This window comes from Dipodomys ordii, unplaced genomic scaffold, assembly GCF_000151885.1.
Source record: "Dipodomys ordii isolate 6190 unplaced genomic scaffold, Dord_2.0 Scaffold38, whole genome shotgun sequence".
Taxonomy (NCBI): domain Eukaryota; kingdom Metazoa; phylum Chordata; class Mammalia; order Rodentia; family Heteromyidae; genus Dipodomys; species Dipodomys ordii.
In genome coordinates, this window is record NW_012267254.1 from 5892416 (window position 1) to 5904008 (window position 11593).

At 51.5% G+C, this 11593-nt stretch overlaps 1 protein-coding gene across 2 annotated transcripts in view; it reads right to left on the bottom strand.

Moving 5' to 3' along the window:
* The window catches only part of Bcorl1 (BCL6 corepressor-like 1), an 82798-nt gene extending 79028 nt beyond the window's left edge, over window positions 1-3770 (bottom strand). The window contains exons 1-2 of one of the 2 annotated variants that reach the window (XM_013018044.1): window positions 2301-2384; window positions 1308-1353 (exon numbers count right to left, since the gene is read on the bottom strand). The gene's annotated coding sequence lies outside the window, so the exon portion shown is untranslated. Of the gene's footprint in view, window positions 1-1307; window positions 1354-2300; window positions 2385-3650 lie in introns of those variants that run through there. The other variant, XM_013018043.1, reaches the window with a different exon arrangement.
* Window positions 3771-11593: the final 7823 nt, after the last annotated feature.

Here is an 11593-nt window from a genome sequence, read left to right on the forward strand (position 1 = left end):
CCCCTCTTCACTCCCCAGCCGCGATCTGCTCGAATCCAGCTCCGCTGGGCCTGCTGTCTGTACCGCACGCCCCTTAGGACCGGGGTGGGGGAACCATGGTGGGGTTCGTGGCTATCCCTCTCCCTCCTTCTCCAAGGGCCAGGGGATTGCCCCTGAGCCCGAAACCCGGCCCCGTAACCAGAGCCTCCGTCCTTCCATCCCTCGGCTTCTCTTAGACCCCTTGCCTCCAGGCCTGGCGCGAAGCGGGTTGAGGGCTTGCACACAGGCTGGTCCCCCCACCCACCGGGCTTACCGGGGTTAGTAAGAATTGCCCCCATCTCATCCTCCAATTTAAGCCCCCTCCCCGCCGCTCCTGCCCAGCAGCCCCCGCCCCTAGAGCGAGGGCAGCGGAGCCAGGGCGCTCCGAAGTCATCCCCCGCCTTTTTTCCAGGGACTCGAATAATTGCCCCTGCCCCCATCACAGCACTCCCACTCCCGAACCCAGGCCCCACAACCACCTAGGGGTACCCCTAACCCCACGGTTCCAGCACCCTAGCACAGGGGAGAAAGCAGCCTTGAGAGAGCACCTCGTCGCACCTCCCCTCGAAGGTTGGTGGGTATTTTCTCCTGGTCCCTTCAAGACTTCACCACGGACACCCCCCCCCAAAAAAAAGCCTTTCCTCGCCCTGCCCTGTGGGCCATCCTCCCTTCTGATCCACGGATCCTTGGATCAGGGTTTGGGGGCTAGGTAGTTCCAAGACAGCACAGCCTCCACCTCCCTTTCCAAGGAGTGGGGTAATTCCTTTGGTTCCCCCCACCCCAGGATCAACCGACCCCCGTTTCCATGGAGACCCCCGCCCAGCCGAGAAGACTCAGATCGCTGCGAACAAGTCTCACCTGGCTAAGAGAGAAGGGGATCGAGAAGGGGGTAGGGCAGGGCAGGGATGGGGTACGAAGGTGGGAAGTGGAGGGGAGCTATCCCGAAGGGAGGGGCGAGGACAGAGCGAGCTCCTGGGAGCGCTACGTCCGGGGGCACCGAGAGGACGGCGCCCCCGGGGTGGCAAGCCGAACGGCCGCCAAGCGTAGAAGGGACAGGGTTGGGGAAAGGCTCAAGATAGAAAGAAGCTGGTGGGGGAAATACAAAAAAGCCGGGGAGTCAAAAGGGGTGGAGGGGTTGGGGGAGAGGAAAAAAAGACGCACCTGTTCCCGGGTCGGCTCCGCGGGGAGGCTCAGGCCGCCACCCGGGCTCTCTCTTACCCCCTCGGAACAACCACCCGCCGAATACTGCCCTGATCCGGTGCCCCCATCCGCCCCTTATCGCCACCGACCTCCTTCTCGTCTCTCTCCACGGCGGCGGCGATCGGACTCTAGGAACTGAGAGGAAGAAGGGAGGGCTCAGCAAAGCGGAGGAGAGACAGAGCCACACACTGGCAGCAGCCGCGGCGAGCGAAAGAGTGAGGGGGAGAGCGGTGTGTGTGTGTGTGTCTGTGTGTGCGAGCGAAGCCTGGTAGAGTGGGTGCCGGTCGCAGGGCTCGACGGGAAGTGGAGTCCCGCCCGGGCCGCCAGTGGCGCCATCGCGAGCTTCAAGAGACTACAATTCCCAGCATACAGCTAACGCGGGGGGGGATGGGGAGGAGGAGGCGAAGGGAGGGAGCGAGCAAGAGAGGGAGGGACGAAAGCCGGGAGCAAGCGGCGGCGAAGGGGGCAGAGCCAAGCAGCCCCGGTGACACTGGGAGGGGAGGGGAGGAGGAGGGGATCGCAGCGAGAACCGAGCGGATTCCGGAGAGCGAGGCAGTGGTGGCTGCAGCAAGCCGGGCAAAAAGCTAGACTCCGGGAAAGGCGGGGGCACTCAATTCGCTGGGCTGCAAGAGCCCCCACGCCCCCCCCTCCGACGCCCCTTAAGAGGGAGGTCGAGGAAAAGAGATCATCAGTCCGCTGCAACCAGGGGTTTTTCTCCTTTTCTCCCAAGCTCTCCACCTAATGCCCCGACCTGACTTTCTCAGGCCACTGGCTCCTGATCTAGTGTACAAAACCCGAGACCCCCAGATCTCCCCTGCCCGGCAGCACAGAACAAACGTATTCAGTCTTCTCCCAGGGGCTTGAGGGAGGCTCCCCTCGCAAGCAGGGCGTGACTCTCCCATTCTTCCCGCCCCCCCCCGTCGTCGCCACCCCCAATCTCCCTCCCCGGAACCCCTCCCAGAGGCCGGGGCTCGCCTTTCTCTCTCCCCGCCAAGGAAGAGCCCCTCCGGGGGCGACTACCCACCCCCACCCTTATAGTGGGCACTGACCCACCCACATCCCCTTAGCGTCGTCCCTCTCACCGAAGTAATAGTGGGGGCGACCCGAGTTGTACTGGTGGCTACTTTCCTTCAGAAATTAGCTGTCCTTCGCCATACAGACCCTATGTAGAGACAGAAAAGCACATTAATGTTCCCGTCTCCCTCCCCCCGGGTTTAGCTCCCCATGGAAGTAGCTCACTGTAAAGAGAGGTTGGTAGTGGAAGTGAACTGGGGGTGAATCCCAGGACTCTAACTCCATTCCAGCCCTGAAATCGTACGGATTCGTCCCTTTCCTTAAAAAACCATCTAATAGCTGAAAGGAGAGGGTTAAATTATCTGAACCCCAACGTCCACGGGACTAGAAGAGACACTACATTGTAGGAATAAGATACGAACTAGATTGCCCCCACGGAAGGAAAAAAAAGCCCCCCCCCAACCCGTACCCTTAGGAGAGTCAAATGGCCGAGAAGGAGGGGGGGCAGTAGGAGTGCTAAAGAGTGAAAGGATTGTGGTGGGGAGGGTCCTCGGCCCCCAGAGAGCAGAATCCAGATGCTAAGAGGTGGGTGGGTGGTGCGGCAGAATTGCAGACCCTGTCTTTCCCTGCTTTTCCTGGAATCCCTGCCGAACACCGTCTAACACTCGGAGTTGCTTACCAATCGGTCCCCTAGCCCCATTTGTGCGCATGAGGCGACCAAAGCCGGGCCGGGAAGCTCGGGCACAAACTCCGCGGAAGCTGGCCTTCGCCGCCGCCGCGCTGCCGCGGGCCTCCCTCCCTCCGCTCGCGGCCCCGCCGATCTACCTTCGCCCCCGGCCGAGGCCAGACCCCGGTCGCAACTCCACGCCCCTACTCCACCCCCGGCTCCCCCCCACCTTCGCCCTCTCTCAGCGGGTCCGGCCCAGCCCCTAGCGCCGCCCCGCCCTACCGCTCGGTCCAGAGCCCAGCAAGTGCCCCGAACTCGCCCCCCGCCCCCACGCCCAGGCCAGTCCAGCCGGGCCTGGTTTCCCCCTTCTGCCGCGCCCCGCCCCCGAATCCACGTCCTACTTCGCCACCCAACTCGGCCCGGTTCAGGTTCGGCTCGCGCCCATGCCACTAGATTCCCCGGTTCGGTCCGGTTATATGGCCACCCACCCTGCCCTTGCCTGGGTGCCGGCCTGGCTCACTGCCTGCGCTCGCCCAAGCCGGCCCAAATGCACGGTCCCGATCCGAGGGCCCGCCTCGGTCCCAGTGGCATTGCCGCGTCTCGCCACGAGGGCTCGGATCACGCAAGATCCGAACCCGCGCGAGGTGGGGGCCGCGGAAAGCAAGTTTCTTTATCTTCCCCCCGCCCCCAAGAGCAGGGCCATGCCGTCCCCTCGCCCCACCACACACACCCAGTTACAGCGCCCCTTCACCTGGGCAAAGCCCCCTGACCGCTGTCGCAACTTTGCTCTTCTCCACGCCGCCTGGGAAGCGGGCGAAGCGGGAGGAGGAGGGAGGGGGCGGGGGGGGTGCTGGGATTAGGCCTCTGGGCTTCAGGAGGACACGTGGGGGAGGAGGGGAAAAGGGAGGAGGAAGGGGGACAGGCCTGCCGTTCTCGGGGCTCCCCTGCCAGCCCTGGGGAAGCCAGAACCTTACCAGGCAGCCTTAGACCCCGCACCGGCCACGGGGGCAGAACAGAGCCACCTTCCTCCGCCAGCCCCGGGCTCCAGGAAGGGGGGGGGGCAACGTTGTTCGGGATCGGAGTACGATCGTTTTCACTCTTGCCTTATGTGTGACTCTCCAGGTTTTGCCCCAGTCTATGTAGAAGGGTGTGGGGAGGTCTTGGTTGAGAAGGGACGCCCCTGTCAGATGCCCCGCCCCTTCTACGGCCCCCCATTTCCCCACCCTGGGAGACTTCTGTGCGTGATTCTGGCGCTCCGGCACTGTGTTGACTGCAGGCGCAGCCCCAGCCCAAGTGGGACAGGTGCTGGAGAAGAAAAAATGCCCAGGCTCTCCGCCTCTGGACTGGGGGGTGGCAACCCTTCGTGGCAACCTCGTGGGCTACGAGCCCCTTGAGCTACTCTCTACGGATAGCCCCTTCCTGAATGTGGAAGCATTTGAATGTGCGGGAGTGGGCGGGGGGATCGAAAGACTCAAGGGAGGAAGGAGGAGGAGGGGGCGATAGGTCTGTAGAGAGGGAAGCTTGTACGACTCTGGAGGCAAAACCTGGCTCAAAGAAGACTTGCCTACTGCCCGCTTTCCCCGGACTCGAGAGCCACTAGTCTGAGCCCCTGACCCTTACCCTTTACCCTAACGACTCCCTGCCTGGCCACAGGAATAAATCTTCATGTGTGTTTACATCCCAAGCTATCCCCGGGACTGAAGGGCAGAGAGGCTTGCGGTCCACATTTGAACTCTAAAGACTTTACATTAACTCTGAGAAGAGTGGCTTGCGAAGGAGCTGAAGCTGCCAGCCAACTTACTTTCAGTCTTAGGGTGTTTCTTAGTAGCTCCAACCCTGAGCTGGTGGTGGGGACTTCAAAGGCATCACCTCTATCTACAGGGTATTTGGGGAGCTGCCTACCAGTTCCTGGAGGTTTCATTGCTTTGTAAATGGAATGTAAAATGAATAGCAGGACTTTGAAAAACATGTATATGTGAAGATATATCGATTCTGTTTATTACATAGGTATCTTAGAAAGCCAAAGGGTCATTTGCAGTAGAAGGAAGTCCTGAGGGATTAATGTCTACTTCCTCCCTGCCTCCCCCCCCAAACACACACACACACACACACACACACACACATGCACACACATTAGGCCCAGAGGTTCAATCTTTAAGCTAGGGGGTGTCTTTTCCCTTTGGAAAGACTTTACAGATGGCAGTTGAGACTTGCCTTAGTATGTCTCCCTCACCTGGACTGAAAGATGTGCATGATCATAGGAGCAGCTAGCTTAGGTGGCAATGGCTTTGCCTTACTGGAGGCCTGGTGTTCCTTGATCCCCTCCTCACCAACCTCAAAATCAATTGCCAGCAACGTGGACATAGCCTTGACCATTGCATTTTGCTTTGGGAACAGTTTCACTGGCTGTTTTACTTGGCCATACTTGCCTTTCCGTGCATTAACTTCTTTCATACATACGATTTGTGCATTCACATACACACACTAGTGAAAAAGTTGTTTGACATAAATTGCACCAAGGGAAAATAGAAGATTTGGAAATGATATGCTTAAAGTGATCAACATATTAACTCAAAATATATTCCTAAGGGGAAAATCACTTCCATGGGGCCTAATAATGCTGATCCACTGATTCTGCCTTAGGTTGACTGTCTTTACTGATTTTAATTAATCTAGCAATTGCTAAATCTCTAGTTCTCTCAAGGCCCTAGGATCTAATGGCTATTTTGTTGCTTGGTTTGAGGTGGAAATGGATTTTGGACATTTGAGTTTGCACTAGTCTGTGCCTCACCATTTGCCTGCATCATTTATCTGGCAAAATGAAGGTTGGGGCAAGTTGGTTATTTCCTGGCTGAAGCTTTAGCTTCTCTGAGTCCTTTCCTGTTGGGGGTCAGCTTCCTGCCCTACAGGAGGTGATGGAAAACCAAGAAGCAGGGTGGGGACAGCTGTGGGAAACCTTGTAAAGAATGAAGATATCAATGACTTTTATTTAAGGCTAGAACCACAACATAACCATAATAAGAATACCTTACTTTTGCACAGTGCCAAATCAGAGTGTTGACAAAATCCTTTCACTTGTGTGATTTCACCGTTCTCACTACAACTCTTGATTTGGTCATTTGAGGAAACTGAGTCTCTGAGTGACTTGTTCAAGGTCACATGGCTGGCTAATGAGTTCCAGAGCCAGGAACTATTGGGATAGTCCTACCTGTACCTCCAGAGTTCTTTACAAAATGGTTTAGGATCTCCATTTAATGCCAAAGTAGTCTTGTTCTTTCTTAATTATTTCTCCCACCAATAACAGCTACTGATTCAGGCTAAGACACTCAGAGAGGGACTGTGGTGCCATGGAACATGGACTATTTGAGGGGAGTTCTAAGAACCACATCCTAGTCCTATCTTGTCAACAGCAGTGAGACTTTAAACAAGGCCTAGCATTGACCAAGTAGTTCTAGCCTGATGCCCGGTACTGTGTGTGGGGCCTACTCTGCCTATGGAAGTCTATGTACCTACCCTCCTATCCAATGAGCATCAAGTGAGGTATACAAGGGTTATTAGTATTAGGGTTGGTATCACAGTCTCCCTAGATATAACATAAAGACCTTGAGGTGATACAGGCCTGTGCTCTGTGCTCCTGAAGCTTATTAGATAACACAGGGTATTTGAGGGTCCCAGGGTAATTTAGGCTCCACATCAACCTCTGACTAAATCCACAGGATAATTACATTAATTTTCTGCTTTGTTCTGCAATCAGAAGCCTTGTCTCACTAGTAAAACTGCATAGTCTTATGACAAAATAAAGAATCCCACTAATTTAGATCTTTAGAGTTATCAGAATGGAACAAATTTGGAGTTTCTGGTTGTCTCTTTATTCTCAAAACCTCAGTCAACTGAAGGTAAAGTCAGGTGTGGAAAGCAGTCAGGACAGCAGAAGGGTTCATTCTGTCACCCCAGTTGAAAAAGGACAAGGGAAAGAAGATACAGAAAAATCCTCACAAGCCTGGGAGGGAAAAGAGTGTTTGTTATAGGCTACCATGTGTGATCTCTAGTGTTCCACTTTAGGATCCAGGGATGCGGTGGAGGAAGGGCTCCTTGCCACTATTTTCTATTTGTAAATCTCAGCAGTACAAGTCCTGTTGCAAGGGCTTGCCTCTGCAGATGCATTCCAGCAGTCATCTGAGGGCTGAAGACTCGATATTGGCTCCCTGAGAACAAACAGCTTGAGGAAGGCCTGGTCTCTGCCCTCTCAAAGCCCTGGGTCTAAATGGGGAGACAGCATGTCTGGTTAAACTTAACTCTGTAAACAACCAACAATCTTTCTGGATTTTATAGCCAAAGGAGAGGAAAAGAGGATGGGGGCTGAAATTACCCCCCAGAGGCCTCACCAGGTCAAGCCCCAGGTAGAGGAGATTCTAAGAAATGATCTACCCTCCTGAAAAACTGGTTGTGGCTGGCCACTACATGACAAAACCAAGTCCATAGGCTTTCACCATGTTTTCAGGGCTCTCTCTGATCTGTTTCCAGCCTCTTTTCTTTCCACATCTCTCACAAGCACTCTGTTCCCACCAAATCCGCCCCCTTGCTATTCCTTGGACAAGATAAACTTTCTCAGCTTGGTGAAATCTCACTCAACCAGTATATAAACCCTCTTTCTCACTGTCTTCCCTAACCACCAACCCCTCCCTGTACAAGTTAACTGCTACTCCTGGGTACTCCCTCAATGACCTCTTTCCTCTCTCAACATCCCCTGCCTTAGCACACAGAGGCACCTCAATAAATGTTTGTCGAGTAAATGAATGGATGATCCAGCTATTCTTTTATTTTTTGTCAGTCGTAGTACTTGAATTCAGGGCTTGGGCCCTGTCCCTGAACTGTTTTGTTCAAGACTAGTGCCCTGCCACTTTGAGCCACACAGCTACACTTCTGTTTTTGTTTTGTTTTGGTTTTTTGGTGGTTAATTGGAGATAAGAGTCTTACCAACTTTCCTGATCCACAGTCCTCAGATCTCAGTTTCCTGAGTAGCTAGGTTTGTGAGCTACCAGTACCCGGCTTTCCAACTATACTTATATAGTTGTGGGAAAGCTGAGGTCCAGACGTGTCTTTCCTTTTCACCAAAGGCTTATTTTTAGGTCTTGGTGGCTCTTTTTCTCTTAATTTACTGGCTGTGTAAACAACCTCTGAAGTTAGGTAGTCATGGTTTGGAGGTCAGGGAAAGTGATAAAAGAGGTGTGGTTGATTGGAATATATTGTAAATGTGTGGAAATGTCAATTAACATCCCCCCCATATAATTAATGTAAGCTTATAAAAGTGTTGCAGCCTGGCACCAATGCTCATGTCTATAATTCTAGCACACAGGAAGCTGAGCTACAAGAATCATGGTTCAAAGCCAGCCCAGGCAGATAAATTGGAGAAACTTTTATTTACTAGCACAAAACTGGTGGTGGAGATGTACCTCAGTTGGTAGAGTGCTGGCCTTGAGTGGAAAAAGCTCAGGAACAGCAAGAGGCCCTGAGTTCAAACCCCAATACTGGCGCGCGCGCACACACACACACACACACACACACACACACGCACGCACGCACGCATGCACGCACGTTTACACAGATGAAAAACATAGGCAAGTCAGACTCAGAAAGAATAGGCATGGTTTGAATCCTGGCTCATATCAACTTGGATACTTTTCTCTAAACCTCATGTTCCTCTTTACAAAATAGTGGCTAATTAATAACTTCTGTAAATATTATAAGGATCAAATGAAATCCTTTTATGTTAGGCACTTAGGTTTGAGGCTTATACTTTTTGAGTGAAAGGCTTTTTTCCATTTGTTTAAGTTTTTTAAATTGTTATTGTAAAGGTGACGTACAGAGGGGCTCCTGTTTCATAAGTCCCGTAATGAGTATATTGTGTCATCCCTTCCTTTGCTCCCTCCCAGTTTTCCCCTCCTGTTAGAATTTTTCTTTTCTTTTCTTTTCTTTCTTTCTTTCCTTTTTTTTTTTTGGTAAGTCGTGGACCTGAACTCTGGGCCTGGGTGCTGTCCCTCAGCTCTTTAGCTCAAGGTTAGCACTCTACCACTTGAGCCACAGCGCCATTTCTGGCTTTTTCTGCTTATGTGGTGCTGAGGAATTGAACCCAGGGCCTCATGCATGTGAGGCAAGCACTCTGCCACTGAGCCACCTTCCCAGCGCAGGATTTTTCTTGTTAAGAGTTCAAAATTTGGGTCTTGGAAGTGTGGGTCAAGGGATAGTGTGCCAGTCAATGAGCAAAAGTCTCAGATACCAAGTTTGAGTCCCAGTCCCAGACCAAAGAGAGAGAGAGAGAGAGAGAGTTCAGATTTTCAGAGCATTGACTGCATTTGAGCACAGAAATAAATCCCACAACATGAAAATAAAAAAAAGAGGTATCGAACTAGGGATGTAGCTCAGTGGTAGAATTCTTGCCCAGTATGTATAAGGTCATGGGTTCAATTCCTAGAACTGCAGGAAAAAAGAGAAGTGTACTTTTGCAAAGAGAATGGAATAATATCCAACAAGGCCTTTCCGTAAAATTGCTACCTCTTCTCTTAAAAGGGCTAAAGTACCCGGTGCAAGAGGCTCAAGCCTGTAATCCTAGCTACTCAGGAGGCTGAGAACTGAGAATCATGGTTCAAAGCCAGCCCGGGCAGGAAAGTCTGTGAGACTCATCTTCAATTTACTACCACAAAACCGGAAATGGCACTGTGGCTCAAGTGGTAGAGCACTTGCTTTGAGCTGTAGAGCTCAGGGACAGTGCCCAGGCCCAGAGTTCAAGTTCCATGACTGACCAAAAAAGAGGCTAAAGAATATTGAGAATAAGCTGGGCACTGGTGGCTCACGCCTGTAATCCTAACTATACAGGAGGCTGAGATCTGAGGATCTGCATTCAAAGCCAGCCCAGGTAAGAAAGTCTGTGAGACTCTTATCTCCAATAAACCAACAAAAAAAATTATTGAGAATAGAACTCAGATCAGGAGCCCATGTGACTGGTACAATTGGAGTGGTTACATTCATTTGTTGCAGTGGTGGTTCTATATAGACTTAGGAATCTTCTTAACAGGCTTATAGTTGAGGTGCTCTGGTGAGCTCATACATACTATTTTTTTAAAAGACAGGCCCATATTGTGTAGCACAAGTCAGTCTGAACTCACTTCATAGCCCAGGCTGGCCTTGAACTTTTTTTTTTTTTCTCGGTCATGGGGCTTGTCCCTCAGCTCTTCAGCTCAAGGCTAGCACTCTACCACTTGAGCCACAGCGCCACTTCCGGCTTTTTTCTCTTTGCTTATGTGGTGCTGAGGAATCGAACCCAGGGCCTCATGCATGCAAGGCAAGCGCTCTACCACTGAGCCACCTTCCCAGCCCCAGTTCTACCTCTTTCTACTGTTCTTGCCTCTGAGACGTTCTCCTATCTATAAACTCCTGGCTTCATCTTCCCTGTACCTTAGTTCCACAACCCCTCTGGGAGCAGGTAGGTATCTTGCTGGAGAGGCAGTGTTCCCCTCAATTCCTGATAACACTTGAGAGGGAAGCACTCCAGAAATACATTGGGATTGACTGACCAGTAGGTAGGTGCTCATGCAGACAATGTGGCATGAGTTTCCTCAAATCCTGCCTATTATGGCTGCCACACCATTCCCCAAACAGTACAGTACAGTACACTATCTCTCTCTCTCATTTTAAGACAGGGTCTCTATATAGCCCACTTCTCAAACCAGTTGCCTACATGAGGCTCCAGCCTGTTCAGCAGCCATCTTGTCTCAGAGTTACTAAGGGTCTGGACAGCATGGACCATGTTTTGCTGGGTCCTCCACATGGCCCAGCCTAGAGCTTCCAACATTAACAGCATTGTATAAGCACATAGTTCAGCTGCTATAGATACCTCAGTAAAGATATCATTCTTATTTTGGGGGTGTGTGTTTATATGTATTCTCATGTGTCTGCTTTTGCAAGGGACTCTAGAGAAGGAATTTCTGCAGAAAGTCAGATGATGGTTCAAAAAATGAACAAAAACCTGGGATTTGATTCCCCCCCACCCCAATCCAGGAAATGATTGTTCTATTTTTGATTTACAACCTATACTTTTTACAACAACAACAACAAAAATTAGACTGTAATAGATATCTGAATTTCCAAGGGGTGCAGACATGGAGATTGCTAGAACTCATCTTTCACAGCGCTTGGAGGTGTGCTTGCCCAGCAAGCGTGAGGAGCTAAGTACAAACCCCTGTACTGCCAAATAAAAAGCCATATTTCAGGTCTAGAGGTGTAGCTCAGTAATAAAGCATACGTTTAGCATGTTCAAGGCCATGGATTTGATCCTTCTCCACCGAATAATCAGACTCCAAGTCACCTTTACCCTCAGGATTGATTTCTGTGTGTGCCAGTACTAGGGCTTGAACTCAGGGCCTGGGTGCTGTCCCTAAGCTTTTTCATTGAAGACTGGCACTGTACCACTTGAGCTACAGTTTCACTTCCTGCTTTTCCAATGGACAGAAAGTCTTACAGACTTTTCTGCCTGGGCTGGCTTTGAACCTGGATCCTCATCTCAGCCTCCTGAGTAGCTGAGTCATGAGCCACTGGTGCTCAACTATTTTATTATTTCTTTCCCAAAAGTCATATGTCACTCAGTATATGCCAGATGCTGTTCTAAGGATTTTAAAAATAACTCAGGTAATACTCATA